Source organism: Hypanus sabinus, chromosome 7 (genome assembly GCF_030144855.1).
Source record: "Hypanus sabinus isolate sHypSab1 chromosome 7, sHypSab1.hap1, whole genome shotgun sequence".
NCBI classification, from domain to species: Eukaryota; Metazoa; Chordata; class Chondrichthyes; order Myliobatiformes; family Dasyatidae; genus Hypanus; species Hypanus sabinus.
In genome coordinates this window covers 124,821,255-124,841,102 of record NC_082712.1, presented here as the reverse complement: position 1 = coordinate 124,841,102, position 19,848 = coordinate 124,821,255, and the positions used below count along the sequence as shown (strand labels likewise).

General features: G+C 43.0%; 1 long non-coding RNA gene across 1 annotated transcript in view; it reads left to right on the top strand.

The window, feature by feature from the left end:
- Positions 1–700: 700 nt before the first annotated feature.
- LOC132397157 (uncharacterized) overlaps positions 701–19,848 on the top strand; it is a 30,494-nt gene continuing 11,346 nt past the window's right edge. The window contains exons 1-2 of the long non-coding RNA XR_009513282.1: positions 701–2,470; positions 14,386–14,681. This is a non-coding gene — a long non-coding RNA (uncharacterized LOC132397157). The remainder of the gene's footprint in view (positions 2,471–14,385; positions 14,682–19,848) is intronic.

The window sequence follows — 19,848 nt, the reverse complement described above, 5'->3', positions numbered from 1 at the left end:
ACACCCCAAGATCCCAGAAAGGGCACATCTCTGAACCAATATCCTCACCTGCTCACTGCCTGCCCCATGATCGATTGAGACCTGATGTTCAAACCCACTGCTCCAGTCGCTGTAGAATGTGCCTCTCCCGCCAAGTCAACTCATCAACTTGGTTCTTCTACCGCAATCCCTCCCCTCGGGTGTGACTGAGCCCACAGACACTTGTCATCCAAGGGGCAAGCCCAGAATCTGGCCAAAGTCACAACCAACACAAGCTCAACCTGTAAATGTGCATCACTCATGTACCTGCACTTGAAGTCTGCAACTGAAAAGCTCACTGCCACCTAATGCAACAATTGGCCTGTTTACGTGCACCATGTTCGTTGGTCTATGCTTTCTTTACTGAGCAATATCCGGATGATCGCCAACTCTTCTGCTTCTTGTCTTCAGTGGTAACACATTGACTATTTAAGTGCAAGAAAAACTTAAATAGGCTGTGGAGGAGCCACCAGCTGCTTTTCTGCCATGAGTGGAACGTCTGCAAGATGATATTATGAGCCGTACACCTGGCCCTGACAATTTTCATTAATAAAATATCAGTGTTCCCAAGGCAAGGAAACTGCCTCTCAGGTAAGATTCTGATCTTCGTTCAGAAAAAAAAGCACACCACAGTCAGTGTTATATTGTGAACAAAGTCACTGACAGACGCAACTGGTAGATATAAAGTAGTTTTTTATTTGACAAAATGAGACACTCTCTGAAGAACAAGGTCTGTTCAACCCAATGTTACATGACATTTTATATGCTAAAGATCAAAGGAGAATTCTATATTTACAATGTTTCCTTTGAATTACATATAATATTCACAACTCCTTCTTGGCACCCACACTCCAGATACCCAAAATGAATGTTAATCTGCATTGTCTGGTTCAATCAACTACTATTCACAACTCTAAGAACCTATTGTCCAGACCTGCATTTAATATTTAATCTGCAGTCCACATTCGGGTCTAAAGATTGGTTGCTGAAGTTAATTTAACATTTTGCTATTCGTCCTAAATCCAGAATATGCCCCAACACTAGTCTTTTATACCTCAAACAGCAGACATGACTTCTGGAGGGAATACCACAATTGTCAGCCTGTGGTTTTTGACTGACAACATCCAACATAAGGCTGTATGCCTTCAGCAGTTGCACCAATGCCTATGAAATAATGGCCACAACTTGCTGGCCAAATCATAAGAACACACTCCTGCAGATTCAACTTGCTGTCCTCTTTCAAACTGTCCATTTTGATTCCTCGCCCCAACTTTCTCAGGTGAGTGCTTGAATTGCCTGGATATAGAAGGTTATGGCCCAAGTACTGAAAGATGCAATTAATATGGATGGGTGCTCACTGCCCAGTTGAATATGGTGGGATAAATGGCCTGCTTCCCTGCTTATGGCTCTATGACACATTTGCATCATCTCCCTTCTACTAAAGCATTAAAATATATTTAGTACCTAATATACTCCCTGTACCCAATAAAGTGGCCAAAAGTGTATGCTCCTGGTCTTCTGCTCTTGTAGCCCACGTACTTTAAGGTTTAACGTGCTGTGCATTCAGAGATGCTATTCTGAACAGTACTGTTGTAACCTGTGATTATGAGAGCTACTGTCACCTTCCTGTCAGCTTTAAACAGTCTGGTCATTCTCCTCTCACCACTCTCATTTGTTCACAGAACTGCTACTCACTGGATTTTTGTTTTTTGCTTTTGCACCACGCTCTGTGACTGTTGTATGTGAAAATCCCAGGAGATCAGCAGTTTCTGAAATATTCAAACCACCCCATCTGGCACCAACAATCGTTCCACAGACAAAGTCACTTAGATTACATTTCTTCCCCATTCTGAAGTTTCGTCTGAACCAGCTGAACCTCTTGAACATGCCTACATGCTTTTATGCATTGAGTTGCGGTCACATAATTGGCTGATTAGATATTTGCATTAATGAGCAGGTGTACATATATGGTGACCATTGAGTGTAGGCTATAAGCAGAAACCCTAGCATTGTTCCTTGTAATAATCCCTGCGATCATCACGGTGCAAATTCATGAAACTCCCTCCCCAACAGAACTTCCTCACAAGAAGGAATGCAATTGATCAAGGAGCTGTTGGTAAATGGCCAATGTTACTGGCATTGTCAGAAACACCCGCATTTCATGAATGAATTTTTTAAAAAGGTAACTTGCTCTGAATTACAGCTCAAAAGATGATGATTAACAGTTCAAAATAGTGAAAAGAGAAATAGGGAGCACAAAAGCATCCATTGTTCTCCCACAACCAGAATAAGAATGCACTTAATAATTAATGCATGAAGTGACATCTTCTGTAATATTTGCTCCAACTCTTCTAGCTTCCCTTGCAGACATTCATTTTATTGCGACTGTGGTATTGCTGGCACTATCTAAGGCGGAGATGGAGAAAGAAGTGGGCATCAATTATTTACAAAGGTAACAAATAAAATATTCATTATCTTAAGCTAACTGTGCACCCATTTGCAAGTTCTATAAATGCTCCTACATGAAGCAGACTTGAATTGTCCAGAATCAGTAACCTGTCATCAGGTGTGTCAGTGCATTGTAGGCTTGCATTTTCACATGACTGGTTATAGTTGAATATTGTCTTCCTGACGTTTAGCTATTTCAGATATAATGGCAACTAATACTGAGAAAAAAATGTGTAAGCACCCTCCCCTCCAAAATAACAAACAGAAGAAAATGAGTAATTATTTTGTTACCAGCCCAAACCTGAGGTCCAAGTAAGCAGCTCATGGCAGAGAGGTGGGTCTGCAATTAAATATTTATATGAGATTCTAATTATCAGGATTTAAGAGCATTTTAATGTGTTAATTATGGGCCAGGTCACTCAGGTCTCAGCAGCTGAAGAAACGCAAGTGAAAATGAATCCTGTAACTAAATTATATCTGCAACACACACAAAATGCTGGTGGAACACAGCAGGCAGCATCTACAGGGAGAAGCACTGTTGACGTTTCGGGCCGAGACCCTTCGTCAGGACTAACTGAAAGGAAAGCTAGTAAGAGATATGAAAGTAGGAGGGGGAGGGGGAAATGTGAAATGATAGAAGACCGGAGGGGGTGTGGTGAAGCTGAGAGCCAGAAAGGTGATTGGCAAAAGGGATATAGAGCTGGAGAAGGAAAAGGATCATGGGACAGGAGGCCAAAAATTATGTCTATTGTGAGCCAGGAGAAATCTCCTGCTTCCCACTTCCCCAAAATCTCCATTCATTTACCACCATCTCTTCTTCCCATCACTTCTTTTGCAGTGTTTAATGTCCTCCTCTATACTCTTAATCCTTCATACTGACAGAGCTTCTCCAGCTCCTGCTGTGAGTTTCTGTGACCGACCAGCGGAACAGATAAACAACTCTTCAATCTTGTCCCCCACTGAGATTACAACATGCAACTCCTGCTGAAAAAACTTCCCCAGACCTCTGTACTTCAGCGATCTGAGAGCTTCCTGGCTGCAGCCACATGCTCACATCCTCACTTCCCCATAATGTAACAACTTTTCTCTTGGAAAAGTCAAGAAGAGAAAGAGAACGAGAGGCTTATTAAGGAAATACAACCCATGCTGTTTGATACTCAGGAAAAATCAGAATCTACCAACTGTTCTCTTCTTTTTCCAGAACAGTTATGGAAACATCCAGCACAGAAACAGAACCCTTAGCTCAGAGTCTGCAGTGACCATCAACCATCCGTTTTACTCTAAGTTAATTTTGAGCATGGAACCAGGCTTTTCGGTCCACCTGCTCCCACTGACAATCAAGCACCAATCAACACTATTCCCTTGTTCCTCTTTCGTCCCTATCAGGAGGTACATCTGACCCACTTCTACTCCCACCGTCACAATAAGGGGAAAGTACAGAAGATAATTAATCTACCAAAAGGCGTGACATTGGGATGTGGGAGTATGCTGATGTGCAACCCCCACAGTCATAAGGAGAACATACAGAACCTACACACCAGAAGCTCAAAGCACCAAGGGTCAGGATGGAAGCCCAGGTTACTGGGGCTAATGGACAGGAGTGCTAACTCCTGTGTACCATTTATGGAACAAATGATGTAATGTAGAAAAAATAGTAAATGAATGTGTATATTAATGCAGATTGATAGTACTTTTGTGTTAACTATTAACCTATCTGTTCATTCTTCCTGAAGCAATATACAATTAATTCATACAAAATATAGAATGAACTGGTAAAATTAAATAAATACGATTGGCTTTTAAGTAAAACCTTTATCAATTTTGTAGTGTGCATGACCACTTTTTGACTCATGAAATACTTCTGATGGGTATTCACTGGAGTGGATGTAGGAGACTGCATCTTAGCTGTAGAACGGGCAAGTGTGTAAATCAAACTGTCAATGTTCTACTGTCTGAGTTAAATTCCGCCCCCAAAATGCGAAAATGAAAGGGTTAAACCCTTAGGCTGAATGAACCTTTTTCAGTTTGAAAACCAAAGTACAGCAGATGATGTAAGTCTGAAATTATCAGAGAAAATGCAGGCGGTGTTTAACAGGTTCGACATCTGGTGAACATTTTGATTCTTTTGTGGTACTTCTATGTGTGATGAGTCCACTTTCCAGCTTCTGTGGGTGCTGTGTACAGAATGCTCAAGAGGAATTAATTGAAATGACCTTTAGCAATAAGCTAGGAACAAGCACAGATGACTGTCTGTTTTAGGCCAGATTCCATTTTTTTATGGAGTTCAAAACTGATTCATAGATCATAATCTCTTAAAGGGGCAGGTGGTTAGAAATCATACAGGTGTTGGTACAATAATAATATAGCACAGGAGAGAGGAAGATACAATTGCACAGAAACTGACAAGTTATCACTGCACTTTACCATTACAATTTATAAAAGCATAAGATCATTCTTGTTTGGAAAGTGTTTTTCAAGTAAGCTGGATTTCTAGAAAAGCCAGCAAAGCAAGTAGTCGAGAAAGCTATCAAGGTACTACGATCTGTTGCCAGCTTGATTCATTCTCTTGCTCCTTTACACCAAAGGGTTAGTCAGTCTCAGCTGAGGAGATGACATCCACTATTCAGACTGCCATTGCTCAAAACTTGGAAAAAGCACACCATGCTCTGCATATAACTGCAAAAAGAATGGTGTGTTTTATCTCTGGTAACATTAATTCAGCACCATCCACATGGTAAAGCTATAATTTCAGGTTAAAGCTCGATTTTAATTGTCATTCAATCATACATGAATATCCATGAACACAGCCAAATGAAACAGCGTTACTCTGGGACCAAGGTGCAAAGCACAGCACAAGGCACAAAGAGTACATATAAGATAGAAGTAAAATACAGTGACGCAAAACATATGTACAAGTCCCCTCCCTGAGTCCATGGATATTGCAGCTGTCTGCAGTTGAACTCAATACAACTGCACCAGCTGCAATGCTCATGGTCTTATGCCAAGCAAACACCACAGGGCAGAACAGACTCCAGCTCGGACCCATGCCACACTGCCTCCAGCACTCCGGTGGACTGCACGGACTCTGCCGCCTCTTTACTGGGTGGCTGTCACCACAGCTTGAGGCCCGGTCCTCACTACATCTGAGGCCACGTAGCTCCAATAAATCAGTGAATCTGATTAGCAGCATTCCACATTAACAATGTCCAACAGTGCCTTGTGATCACAAGGAAAGTGACTAAGATGATCACTCGCTGTTAGACTGCACGCCACCTTCGCACACCCACTCCTCCAGCGTCTCTCAGACGCAGGCAGTATCACGATCCGTACCAAGTGCAGCTCTTTCAGTTTCCCTGCCAATGAGCAACTCACTGATGGGGTAGCCTTGCAGTACAGTACATTCTTAATGTCCAGCAGGATCTTGTGAATGTGAAAAATACATTTGAAAATGACAATAGCACCTTTTGTTGGCGCCGTAGAAACCGCTGCATCTAAGCATGCCACCATCTAACCAGAAGTCCCTAAAAATTTTCTAACTTCTCTAAAACCAATAAGATCCCTCTAGTCTTCATTCTGTATAAAGTTATAGAACGCAAGGGAACAATATAAGGAGACAGCAGGTCAGCTTTCTGTTGTGAATGTGTTACAGAAGAAAATAAGCCCTTGTCTTTTTTTAATCATGGACCATGAACATGTTTTCTGTTTCTCTGTATATATTATGATCCCACTGACACCCCGGTTTTGTGGAGATTTTTGCTTGTCAAGCAATGAGCTGGATTCACCCTGGCCCTACCCTGTGTCTTGTGGCTGACCCCCTTGTTAACCCTATGGTTACTTTCACCACACAAGGCCTCACTGCTACAAAAGGTGTTGCACATGAGGCTTGATGCACCATCAATAACTCACACTGAGACGTAAGGTGAGATATCGGCTTTTATTGAATGGAAGAAGGAACCAGGAGTGAGTGTCCATCATACTATGTCCTGGAGACTGAGGCCGAGCGTCAGGCCTCAGATCGCCTTTATACAGGGGCCTGTGGGAGGAGCCACAAGAGCAGTCAGCAGGGGGCGTGTCCAGACAGGCACATAGTTCACCACAAGGCTGCTACATAAGATAAGAGCCCATGGCATTACAGGAAGGATACCAGCATGGATAGAAGATTGGCTGACTGGCAAAAGGCAAGGAGTGGGAACAAAAGGGGCTTTTTCTAGTTGGGTATTGGTAGCTAGTGGTGTTCCATAGGGGTCTGTGTTGGGACCACTTCTTTTTATTTTATATGTCAATAATTTGGATAACAAAATTGCTGGCTTTGTGGCCAAGTTTATGAATGATATGAAGGTAAGTGGAGAGGCAGATCATGTTGAGAAAGCTGGGAGACTGCAGACAGATTTGGAGAATGGGCAAAGAAATGGCATATATAATATAGTGTAGAGAAGTGCATGGTCATGCACGTTGGTAGAAGGAATAAAGGAGTGGACTAGTTTCTAAACTGGCAGAACATTTAGAAAGCAGAGATGCAAAGGGACTTGGGAATACTTGTGCAGGTTTCCCTAAAGATTAACTTGCAGGTTAAATTGGTAGTAAATGTGCTGGCATTGGAGAGGGTCCAGAGGAGGTTCACGAGAATGATCCTGGAAATAAAAAAAATTACATATGAGGAATGTTCAATGGCTCTGGATCTATATTCCCTGGAGATTAGAAGCATGAAGAGGGATCTCATTAAAACCAATCAAATTGGAGAGGATGTTTCCTACAGTGGGGGGAGTCTAGGATCAGAGGACACAGTCTCAGAATAGAAGGACATACCTTTAGAATAGATGAGAGTAGGAATTTCTTAAACATGAGGATAGTTAATCTGTGGAATTCATTGCCATAGACAGCTATAGAGGGCAAGTCATTGCGTGTAATTAAAACAGAGGTTTATTGATTCTTGATTAGTAAGGAAGTCAAAGGTTACCAGGACAAAGATGGAGAATGGGGTTGAGAGAGATAATAAATCAGCCATGATGGGATGGCAGAGCAGACTCAATGGGCTGAATGGCCTAATTCTGCTCCTATGTTTCATGGTCTAAGTGAGTGGGCTGTGAGGAGCAACCAGTACGCAGGCAGAGTCAAAGGAGACCCTGTCCATGCTCTACCCGACAGCTCACATTGTCTGATGATGACAGCCATTTTACCACATCAGCAAAATAATTAAGTCAGTTCACAAATGATAAATTTATGAATAAGATTTCAGAGATTAAGTTAGAGTCACAGAAAGTATAGAAGCTGGAATCTGAAGCACCACACAAAATACTGGAGAAACTGAGCAGGTTAGGCAGCATCTATGGAGAGAAATGGTTAGTCAATGTTTTGCATCAAGACAATTCATCTGGACTGAGTTTTAAATTCATTTAATAACAAAGTTAACTAAAGTAATTAGATAATACATTAATATTAGTTAAGGTCATATTCAATGTCCTATTTACCTTTTTAATGTGAAGGTTGGCAAACTAAATCAAATGATTGGAGATTCACATTGGATCTGCCAGCTGAGGCTAATGAAAAACAGAGGAAGCAGATACAATGGCCCGGAGTTAGATACATGTTGTATCTGCTTCCTCTGTTTTTCATTGCAGAACACTCCAGGAGCCCAAGGATAGACTGGGAGTTCATTGGGCCATCTACAAACTTGGAAAATGTGGAGTTGAGTAATTGACGTGCTCTTGGTGTACTTAAATAGGGAATTCCAGTGGGAAACAATAGACATGTCGGTCCATGGCCTCCTGTTGTGCCAAGATGAGTCCATCCTCAGGATGAAGGAGCAGCACCTTATATTCCGTCTGAGTAACCTCCAACCTAATGGCAAGAATGTCAATTCCTCCTTTGGGTAAATTCCTCCTTCCCCTCTTCTTCTATTCCCCTTGCTGGCCTTTTAGCTCTTCTCACCTGCCTAACGCTTCATGCTGGGTCCCCTCCTCCTTCCCTTTCTCCTGTAGTCCACTCTCCTCTCCTATCAAATTCCTTCTTCTCCAGCCCTTTACCTTTGCCACCAACTTGGCTCCACCTATCACCTTAAAGATAGCCTCCTTTCCTTCCCCCCACTTTTTTATTCCGCCATCTTTCCCTTTCCTTTTCAGTCCTGAAGAAGGGTCTTGGCCTGAAATACTGATGGTGTATTCATTTCCATGGATGCTACCTGACCTGCTAAGTTGCTCCAGCATTTTGTGTGTGTTGCTTAGGAAGAGATCTGTCTCGGTAGCTTAGAGGTTAACCGGACACTATATCAGCTCAGGTGTCGTAGTTTGGAGCTCATTTCTGACGCTATCTGTAAGAACACACTGTGTCCTTCAGCACATCTATGTGTGTTACTCGGATTCCCAGCAGCTGCAGATTTTCTCTTGTTTGCTAACTATAAGAAGTTTATACGTCCTTCCCGTGAGCGAATGTGTTTCCTCCGGGTGCTCCAGTATTCTTCCATATTCCAAAGATGCACGGATTAGTAGGTTAATTGGTCATTGTAATTGTCCTGCGATTAGGTAGGGTGCTGGGCAGTGTGGCTCGTTGGGCCAAAAGGACCCTGTTCCGTGCTGGATCTCTAAATAATCTGCTTCATCACCAAAGGCAGAGTCTGGCAAGAAGGTGCCCCAGCTGTCTCCTCCAAGAATGGAGTCAAGGAGGCTCCTCTCCCTCAGGGTCCATCCTTTTGGGTGGTGCTGGTCACAGGAGATGCTCGATTGTTGAGTCTCCCTGAGAATGAAGGCATCTTGTGTACTTCCTGGAAAAATGCAGTTGGACAACAGGAAATTCTCCCAATGATCCACTGCCCCCTGGACACTGAGGAAGTAGGAACCCACCACATTGGGAAAAAGGTCCAGGTTATTGATTGATGCCCTTTTAGGCGTGAGTGCTGCAAATGAGAGGCCAGGAATACTGGCAAATCCCACTGCTTGAAGATATTTTCAGTCGCGCGTTGTATACAAAATGAAATTATTTCTTCATTAATGCATTGTCTGGGCTACTTCTCTGATACGAAAAATAAGGAGCCCGTTGGGATACATGGTAAAAATCTGCTGCTGATTCCCAAAGTGATAATGTGATGAGGAAAGTGAGATGCAAGAATGTCTTGAACTCCACAAGGAGCACAGATCAGACACAAAGCCATGGTGAAAGTTCTTCCCACAGAAAGTCACATACCTCAGTGATGTCCTCCTCAGAAGTATAGGAATACATTGAAGGGAGAAGGTGGCATCTCCGAATACTTTGTGGGACATAGGGAGGAGCAGGTCAGTGCCTTGTACCTCACCATGCACAGCCAACCTCTGTCACACCAAAGCTTCAATAAATGTAGCACTGCCTAAAGTGAGACCTCCACTGAATGAGCTTCATGGCAGCTAAAGCAGGGGAAAACACTTCCGGTTGCCCTGAGCGTTGCTGTGGGATTTGAAAGTATTTGTAACCTGCAGTCTACTCTGTAGTTACATAGTTCAATTTCATTCAGATCATTGTTATGAGGACATTATGACAGATTTGAGGATACAAGTAGTAAGAATCTCCTATTGCCATCTCAGCATTCAATTAAGCACACTTACTCCCAGTAACAGCGTTAGTGTGGATTGGAGCCGAAAGGTCCAGTTTAAGTCCACAGAGGGATAACTTTTGATGTTGCGATGTTTGCTGAGCTGAGTTACTGTATCATCCTCAGTTGTCGGTGTTTCTTTCAGGGAGTGCTTGCATTAACACAGGTCGCTGCTTGCTTGCCTTGGTCCTGATTGGGTACTCGTTCAGTTGTCCTTTGAATTTCATTAGCTCATGTTTCCTTGGCTGTTCAGGGTTTGTAGATGTCCGCTATTTTGATATGTTTGTTTATGGAGTTATCAGAAGGGAACCACACTCCTAAAAATTCTTTTGAAGACCCTGACGTGGAGTTACACGCTGACTTCAGTTCCTTACGGGAATGGGACCCGTTCTCGGGGTGTCACGACTGGCTGTTATCTAACATACCAAGTGCGCAGCCTAAGAGTTCAGCTCAGCTTTGGAGGCCTAAGATCTCGGGGCTCAGGAGATAGGTGGATTGAAGATCAGTGTCCCGAACTGATGTTGGAAGATCATTGCTTGCAGGGGAGGGAGAGGAACTGGGGGTTGGGGGGGAGCTTTGGTGCTAACTTTTTAACAGTCATTCATTCTTTGGGGCACTCCTCTGTTTTCATGGATGGTTGTGAAGAAAAAGCATTTCAGGATGTATGTTGTATACATTTCTCTGACATTAAATGTACCTCTGAAACCTTGAAAATTCTCTTGCCTGCTTCATGTCTCCCTGTGCCAGAACCTGTCCTAATTAAAGTGGTGTCCTTTTCAGTCTTCATGTACTGAGATCAGCGACAGTGGATCATATCTCTGTACCACCAGTTTGTGTTCCTCTAAATGAGCTCTTGTTGCACTCTCCACGGGTGATCCTGTACACCATTGCCTTTGTCAATACTGAGGGATACTGTTTACTGGAGGCTGGCTGGCAGCGTAATGAAGTGAAGGCTCCCAAGTTCAAATCCAGCTGCCTACCTTGCACGCTTTCCATCCGTGCTGGGTTGAGTTTTGAGCTAGCAACTCGGCCTCGTAAAAATAAGAAAGCCTGCTAAATAATGCCGTCACGATGACTCCACTAAAGGGCTTTCTTCTTTCTTCACTGTTTACTGGTGCATGTTCTTTTTTACTTTTTTTCCGGACACAGACATACATCAGACACACAATAGTGAATGACATATGTCCAGTCCAGTACACAATGAGCACTATTTCAGCCAAAATGATCACAAATCCAGGTGAAGTCACTTGTGTACATAACTTCCACATAAAAACTGTTTAGTTCCCTCATGAAACTTTTAGGGAGATGTTGTTTAGTGATCCATGAACGTTCTTCCTTGTGTTTGGAAGGTTGATTCCATCAGGGTTTACTTATGTTATTCAACTTGTTTCCAATGTGCTTCTGGAAGACCCATTAGAAAACTTAATCAATTTTCCAACATGCAGTGAGGGAAAACATTTCAAGCCAGCATCCTGTACAAGACACCGGGTCTCGGCCCGAAACGTTGGCTACTCTTTTCTCATGGATGCTGCCTGATCTGCTGAGTTCTTTCAGCATTGTGTATGTATTCTTTGATCCACAGCATCTGCAGTTGTATTTTTGTGTACCATTATGATCAGTTCCTCCAGAAATTGTTGGAAATACTCAGCAGGTCAGACAGCATCTGCAGAGCAAGGAGCACAGTTAATGCAACAGTTTAATGAACCTCATTAGAAGAGCAAATGCCAGATTTTCCCCTCCCTTGCCAACCTACCCCAAGTTCTTCTCTTCTGTTCTGGGATGCTCTCTTGTACTTCCCACCTCATCTCCACATCTCCCCCCCACACCAAGTGCTGAGATCGAGTGTTCCTTCCACCTGTCCCCCTCCTCACCCCACCATCCCACTTCCAACCACAAGCCTATATGGGGACTACAGTCACCTTCTGACATTCAGTGTCAGCAAGGGTGGGCGGGGAAATGTGTGAAAAGTGCAATTTCAGTCAGAGCCTATATGATCAAACACTAGTGAAATTTGAGCTAGTGGGCAGTGGCTAAACAAACCATTGCACGAGAATTATTGGTTTCAGTGTCCGTCAGATGTTTTGAGAGGCATTAGGACCCACATAAATAAATAGAAAATAGGCATCTGTTAGTCTCAAGAGACTATGGATTTGTAGAAAGCTTCAGGGTGCATACCTGGGCAAGGTTGTATGGGAGACCAGCAGTTGCCCATGCTGCAAGTCTCCCCTCTCCACACCACCAATGTTGTCCAAGGGAAGGGCAGGGGCCGATACAGCTTGTCACCGGCGAGAGCAATGTGTGGTTAAGTGCCTTGCTCAAGGACACAGCACACTGCCTTAGTTTAGGTTCGAACTAGCAACTTTCAGATTACTAGACCAATGCATTAACCACTTGGCCATGCACCAACACAGGACCCACATAAATGCTAAGCTAACTGAGCAGCTGTCTCACAGTTCCAGCAATCCAAGTTCAATCCTGACCTCTGGTGCTGCCTTTCCAGAGTTTGCAAGTTCTCCCCACGACCACACGGGTTTCCCCCAGGTGCTTCGATTTCTTCCAACACACCGAAGGTATGTTGATTGCTCGGTTAACTGGCCACTGTAAGTTGCCCCAACTGGTAGAATCTGGGGAGAGACGAGCCAAACAAAGGGACAATTAAAATAAAGGAGGGTTGGAATGGAGCAAATGAACAGTCAGCATGGATTTGATGGGCTGAAAGGCCTGATTCATTGCTGTAGAACTTCTGGAAATGGAAAATAATTGGGAAAAATGTGATGTAAGCACACGTGGGAACAATACAAAGCTTTCTTTAGAATTGTTGACCGACCAAAGCTATAATGTTTCATATCACCTCAGGCCAACGATCCTTTCTATTTTGGAGCTACATTAGTCAATCAATTATACCAGCGCGTTCCAACCCCTCCTGACATAAATATCTTTAGAAAGATTTGTAACATATACTATGTGCTAAATTCATCTCAGATGTGGGAACTCTTTTAAACATGGTGCTGAAAACCAAATGTTTTAATTTTTACAAATATAAATATTAAGTGAAATAGTGACACACTGCACAATTAATCCAGCCAATTTAATCCATGCTTCAGGTTTCAACATGAAGATGAACTCACTGAAATGACCAAACTGCAGCGTAATTAACTAGCCTCACACAGTTTTTGTAAGGTGTCTATGTCTTGCTCACGATTTACACAAAGTGTGATGGTTTCAAAGCTGGTTTATTACATTAAAAAGAAACTAAATACTGCTAACACCAGCACGATGTTTCCTGTATTGAATCTGAACTATGAATACTGTTCAGTTTTTGGATGAGGCCTATGTGTTTTTCACTCCTTCAGACCACAGCTAAAATGTAGAGTGCTCAAATCCTCCCAACGTTGTGACATTTTCAATTTTGTCCCAATCACCTTTGTGGGGATATTATGACCGATGTCAGGATACAAGTGGTAAAGGTTTCAAAATGCAGTCACTAAAAGAGAGGAATCTGTAACTTACTATGCAATTTTTAAAAGAAGTTCAGACATCACATTGCTTATGAACTGGCCATAGGACTCAGACTGCAGGATAGCACAGTTAGCAGAGCAGCTTCCTCACAGGGCGAAGACTCCGGTTCAATCCTCGGGTCCTCTCTCTGCGTGGAGTTTGCATATTCTCCCTGTGAACATGCTGGGGCTCCAGTTTCCTCCCACATCACAAAGACATGCAAGTCCATAGGTTAATAGACCATTGAAGGTTGCCCCTAGTGTGTAGGTGAGTGGTAGAATCATGAACGGGAGTGCAATGAGAATGTGGGGAAAGAAAATGTTGGAATTAATGTAAATGGGAAGTCAGTGATCGGCACACATTTGATGGGCTGAAAGGCTTGTTTCCATGCTCTCTCTCTCTATGACTCCATAAGAAAAATTGCAAGATACTGAATCTGGGATTGGAAGGTTTATTATATGAGGAGTGTTTGATAGCTCTGGGCCTGTATTCTCTGGAATTCATAAGAATGAGGGAGGGATCTCATTGAAACCTATCGGATGTTGAAAGGCCTTGATAGAGTGGAAGTGGAGAGGATGGCAGGGGAGTTTAAGACCCGAGCACACAGCCTCAGAACAGAGGGACGTCTATTTAGAACAGAAACGAGAAGGAATTTCTTTAGCCAGAGAGTGGTAAATCTGTGGAATTCATTGCCACGGGTGGCTGTGGAGACCAAGTCACCGGGTATACGTAAGGCAAAGGTTAATGGATTCTTGATTAGTCAGGATATAAAGAAACACAGGACAGCCAATGGCAACTCCTTTGCTTGCATCCTCGGAAACAGCTCAATTTCTATCTCTAATATCTACAGTTTTCCTTTTCAGGGTTCTTTTGAAGACCCTGACCTGGAGTTACACGGTGACTCTGGTTCTTTGCGGGAATGGAACCTACTCTCGGTGTCTCACGACCGGGCGCTATTTGATATACCAAGAATGTGGCCTAGAAGACCAGTTTGCCGTCAGTGTTTTGGGATTTCGTGGCTCGAAATCGGTGGGTCCACAGAAAATTGGTGCGTCGTGGGAGATGGAAGATCAAAAGCAGCAAGCTGGCTGCTGGCTGTGTGCCCAGAGTTCTTTGGGCATGGAGCTTGGAAAACGTGACGCAAAAGACTTTTAACATCGTAAGTCAGCAAGTTGTTTGTTATATATCCCCTCTCGCTGTGAAACAGAGACATCTCTTTTTCCCTTGTTAGGGAGAGAGAGAGCCTGGGGTATGTTGAATTACCGGGTAAACCAGCAGTCTTTGGGGTACTGCAGGAGCTTTGCTGCATATTTGAATGCTTGGTGGGGAGCCCCGTTTGCAAGGGTGGGGGGAGCTGGGGGGTGCTTTGGGGTTCTAACACTTAACTGCCATTCATTCTGTGGGGGCACTCCTCTGTTTTTGTGGATGGTTGTGAAGAAAAAGAATTTCAGGATGTATATTGTATACATTTCTCTGACATTAAATGTGCCTTTGAAACCATTGAATACAGGGAGAATGCAGGAGATTAGGGCTGAGATGAAAATGGATCAGCAATGATGAAAAGGTAGAGCAGACTCAACGGTCCAAATTGCCTAGTTCTGCTCCCATATCTTACATAAACAGATGTTTATTAGATATGTCAACACCTTGGTGAGGGGAGAGAGAAGCTCCATCAGTTTAATAGCAGATAGAATAGGCCATTTCTCTGCATGAACTAAAGCCACATAAAGCTAAATAAACAGAAAGAGCTGGAAAGTGGAACACTCGGCAGGTCAGACAGCATCTGTTGAAAGAGAAAGATTTAATATTTTAAATCTGAGTCCCCTTGTTGGACTTCAAACCTGAAATGTTAACTGCTTTTCTTTGAACAGATGCTACCTCATCTGTTGAGTGCCTCAACATTTGCTGCTTTTATTTCAGATTTGCAGTAGCTGCTGGTTCTTGATTTCACAACGTTTGACAAAGCAAGAATAAACATTTTCATAGTAGGAGGTGGCCAGAGGATGTAGATTAGAAGTCATTGCAAAGAAATCAAGATAAAGAAACCTTTTTCCTGCTGTTAATTATTATGATCTGAAACGATGGAGAAACTTTATCAAACTCAAATTTTAACAAGATATTTGCCCATTGAACTGTAAAGGGAAAAAAAATGCAGGGCTATGGGAAAAGAGCAGGGTTGTAAGACCAGCTACTTCAAAAGAATACGTACAAGCGAGTTGGACTGAAGACCGACATCTATGATACCGAAGTGGAACATATGGATCATTGAAAAGCAAATAGTTAATTTGCAAAGAAAAAATAATACACACAAAGTGTAAGAAATTATTAATATCAAGGAAGTGAGATGGGAGATCACAAACACTACTGTTAACTCCTAACCACAAATTTCAGTGGGAGTAGAATCTATGAGTCCATCGCTTACACCCCTACAATTGCTTTCTAGCATAGATGGAGCTCACAAAATACCCCTGGCAATTATAAAATTGCCCATTAGAGTCAACCTTTTGTATATCCTGTTCTTGACTGAGAGAAGTCTTAAGAGCAGCCTAACAGAAAGGTTGCCCATTGAAGACGGATTGCCCCGAAATCTTCCCCATTATTCCAAGAAAAAGAAAGTTTTACTTATGAGACTGGGTCCCCAAAGAACTCTTACCTTTTCGGTTTATCACTCTGATGCCTTTGGGCTGATGTCAAGACGTGCACTTCTATTGCACAAAGAGCACTGTTATTTATTGAGAATATCCCATGCCTGTGATTTGAGATTTCTTGAATAAGATGAAATTTCTGCTCCATCACACTTCTGACAGTAAGACAACATCATGAAACCCTGGAGCCCAAATTTAGTTCCATTATAATAGCTGTCAAAAAATGTTGTGACACAAGTTTACTTGCTGTGAAAATGTGCAAATTGCTTTCTGCAAATCTGAGAATTACCCCACAAAGCTGACACTCCCTTTAGAAATCCATTGTGATCTTGATAGCTTTGATCATTGCAAAGAAAACCCTGTTTTTGTTTTAGATACCAACATGACATTAATAGATGAGGGAAGTACAAACGTTTGTAAATGGATCAGGTGTGTGCCCCATGTTCTTTAATTGCTGCATCACCAGCAGAGGCAAACAGAAAGCAGTACGCTGCTCATCTCGTGCAGGAGCCTTTGGTCCAAGTTCACAACTCTGGAAAGATTCCAGTGGCACTGCCAGGGAGCCAAGCATTCCCCACAAAATACACATTCCTCTAATCAAGTCATGTGGCTTCAGTGTTATTCCCAACTCTTACAAATAAATTTTCAGTTTTCAGTCTGAATCACAGTCAAAGGAAGATAAGTATGAAAGCAGGCATTTCATTGCTTCACCATTTATACTCCCCTCACATAAATCCCACTTGTTTGATTCACCTTACATTCTGATAGATTCTCTCTACCGCTCGACATATGGCCAGTAAATTACAGTGGCCAATGAACCTGCCAACCCACACAGCTTAGGATATGGGAGGACTTCCAGGTGCCAGGAGGAAATCCATGCAGTCAGTCACAAAAAGGACGTTTAAACTCCCTAGATGGCACTTGAGATTAGGATTGAACCTGACACAGGTCACGGCCACAGTGAGGAAATTAGCTGTGCAGGTTGACTCTGTGATTAAGAAGGCATACGGTGTATTGGCCTTCATCAATCGTGGAATTGAATTTAGGAGCCGAGAGGTAATGTTGCTGCTATATAGGACTCTGGTCAGACAATACTTGGAGTACTGTGTTCAGTTCTGGTTGCCTCACTGCAGGAAGGATGTGGAAGCCATAGAAAGAGTGCAGAGGAGATTTACAATGATGTTGCCTGGATTGCGGAGCTTGTCTTATGAGAATAGGTTGAGTGAACTCGGCCTTTGCTCCTTGGAGTGATGGAGGAAGCGAGGTGACCTGATAGAGGTGTATAAGATGATGAGAGGCATTGATCATGTGGGTAGTCAGAGGCTGTTTCCCAGGGCTGAAACGATTGCCACAGGTTTAAGGTGCTGGGGAGTCGGTACAGAGATGTCAGGGGTAAGTTTTTTACTCAGTGAGTGGTGAGTGCATGGAATGGACTGCCGGCGATGGTGGTGGAGGCTGATACGATAGCGTCTTTTAAGAGACTTTGGGATCAGTATATGGAGCTTAGAAAAATAGAGGGCTATGGATAAGCCTAGTAATTTCTAAGGTAGAGATATGTTTGGCACAACTTTGTGGGCCAAAGGGCCTGTATTATGCTGTAGGTTTTTTATGTTTCTATGAAATGTCTCTACCAGCTGCACCAGTACACTGCCTATGGGGTTTTTCAACTGGGTTGGAAGTATTCTGGAGTTGCTGTCATTAATTTATTTGGAGATACAGCACAGAACCTTTCAGGTCGAAAGAGCCGAGCAACGTATCTATTTAACCCTAGCCTAATCACAAGACAATTTACAAGAACCAATTAACCTATTAACCAGAATGTCTTTGGCTTGTGGGAGGAAACCCACACCGTTCATGGAGAGAACAGACAAACCCCTTACAGGCGGCAATTATGTGATTATACAAACTTACAGAGAGTGGCAGCAATGGAATCCTGATCTCACAGCCGACACTGTAACGCATTGTGCTAACTGCTACACTACTGGGCACGCCCAGGGCAGTTAGGCTCAAGCGATAACAGCTCAATATCAATTGGTGGTTGAAGACCCAAATGCACCATTGCATTACTGATGGTATACTTGGTTAGTGGCTGGTCCTTAATGCTTAACACTAAACCAAGGCTCTAACCTGTTTATTCTGGTGAGGGTGGCTGAAAACAATTATCTGGAGTGTTTTCAAAGAAGATCTGCGAATTCCCCTAGTTGACAAATCGCTATTTTTCCTCAACGAATACCAACAAAAACAGCTTCAGTTTCTCAGTGACAAGTGAGGAACAAAGCCATGTGTATAATGCCAAATACATCTGGTATAGGAGATTTCCATCTGGCTTGCTTACATTGTACTTGGCCTTGCATGATTTCCCAAAGATTGGTTTATAATCTATGTGCAGATTTACACTCTTTCAGGCTGTAGGATAACTGTTAAATGTCTGACGTTGTCTAGAATGTGGAATCAACAACACAGAAAATAGATCCTGTTCACAAAAATTGGCCAAATCCCATACAGATAATCACTGCCCAATCAATCAATGTTGAGAATCACCTCTGACAGTGCCACTTATTCACCAATAATCTGCTCACTGGTGTCCAGTTCGGGTTTCTAAAGGACAGCTTTACTTCAGACCTTGGTCCAAACATGGACCAAAAAGGTGAATTGTAGATGTGAGGTGAGAATGATTGCTCTTGACATTAATGTAGCATTTGACTGAGTGGTGATCCAAGGTACCCTAGTAAAACTGAAGCTATTAGACATCAAGAAGAAAAACACCCCAGTGGTCAGAGTCACACCTTGCACGGTGGAAGACGGCTGCGGTTGTCAGCAGTTAATCATTCCAACCCCAGGATATCAACACAGGAGTTCTGCAATGTACTGTCCCAATCACCTTTAACTATTTCATCAGTCACTTTCTTAAAATCAGAGGCCAAAAACTCTGAATGATCAATTTGGTTCCTAGCTTCTTAAAAAAAAATACGGCCCATACCTGCATACCCTCCGAGAGGACCACAAGCTTGTGGTTTAGAGGCTTGTGTGCCTCAATAACCCAAACAATCATGTTGGCTGGAGTCAGGGCTTTACGCTTTGGCTGTTGGTAAAATGGTCAAAAGGTAGAGGCCAGACAAAGAACAGTCCTCCACGTTCGTGGGTTCAGCTCAGGGCTAACGACCCAGGCTGGTAAAACAAAAAGAATCCTTCTGCATTTGAGTGTGATTGCACTCACCCAGAATCTTCTTGACTGACAGGAGTGAGAAATGAACTACTGACACGATAAAAGAAGCCCTGAACACTGCCAGAGATGGGGGATCTACATTGCTGCCCTAATGTCAGCGGCGTCCATACCTGAATACAACAAGACCTAAACTAAATACAAGCACCAGCAGACTAAGAGGAAAACAATATTTGTGCCATGGAAGAACCCAGTAATCGTCATTTCAACCAACCCTTCAACAACTAATGATTAACTAGTCAGCTCGGATGATTAGTCTAGTGACCGACCGCACGGATGTGAATTGAAGTGTTTCCCGGTCATTCCTGACGGGCTTCTCTGCCTCACTTCAATCGGGGAAACCCGTCCTTCAAGGACATAAAAGGAATGAGAAAGGAAGAGGAGACCTGAAAAAGGAGGAACAGATTTCAGGGCCCCTCACAGAATCTTAAAGAGAAAATAGTGGCATTCAAGAATGG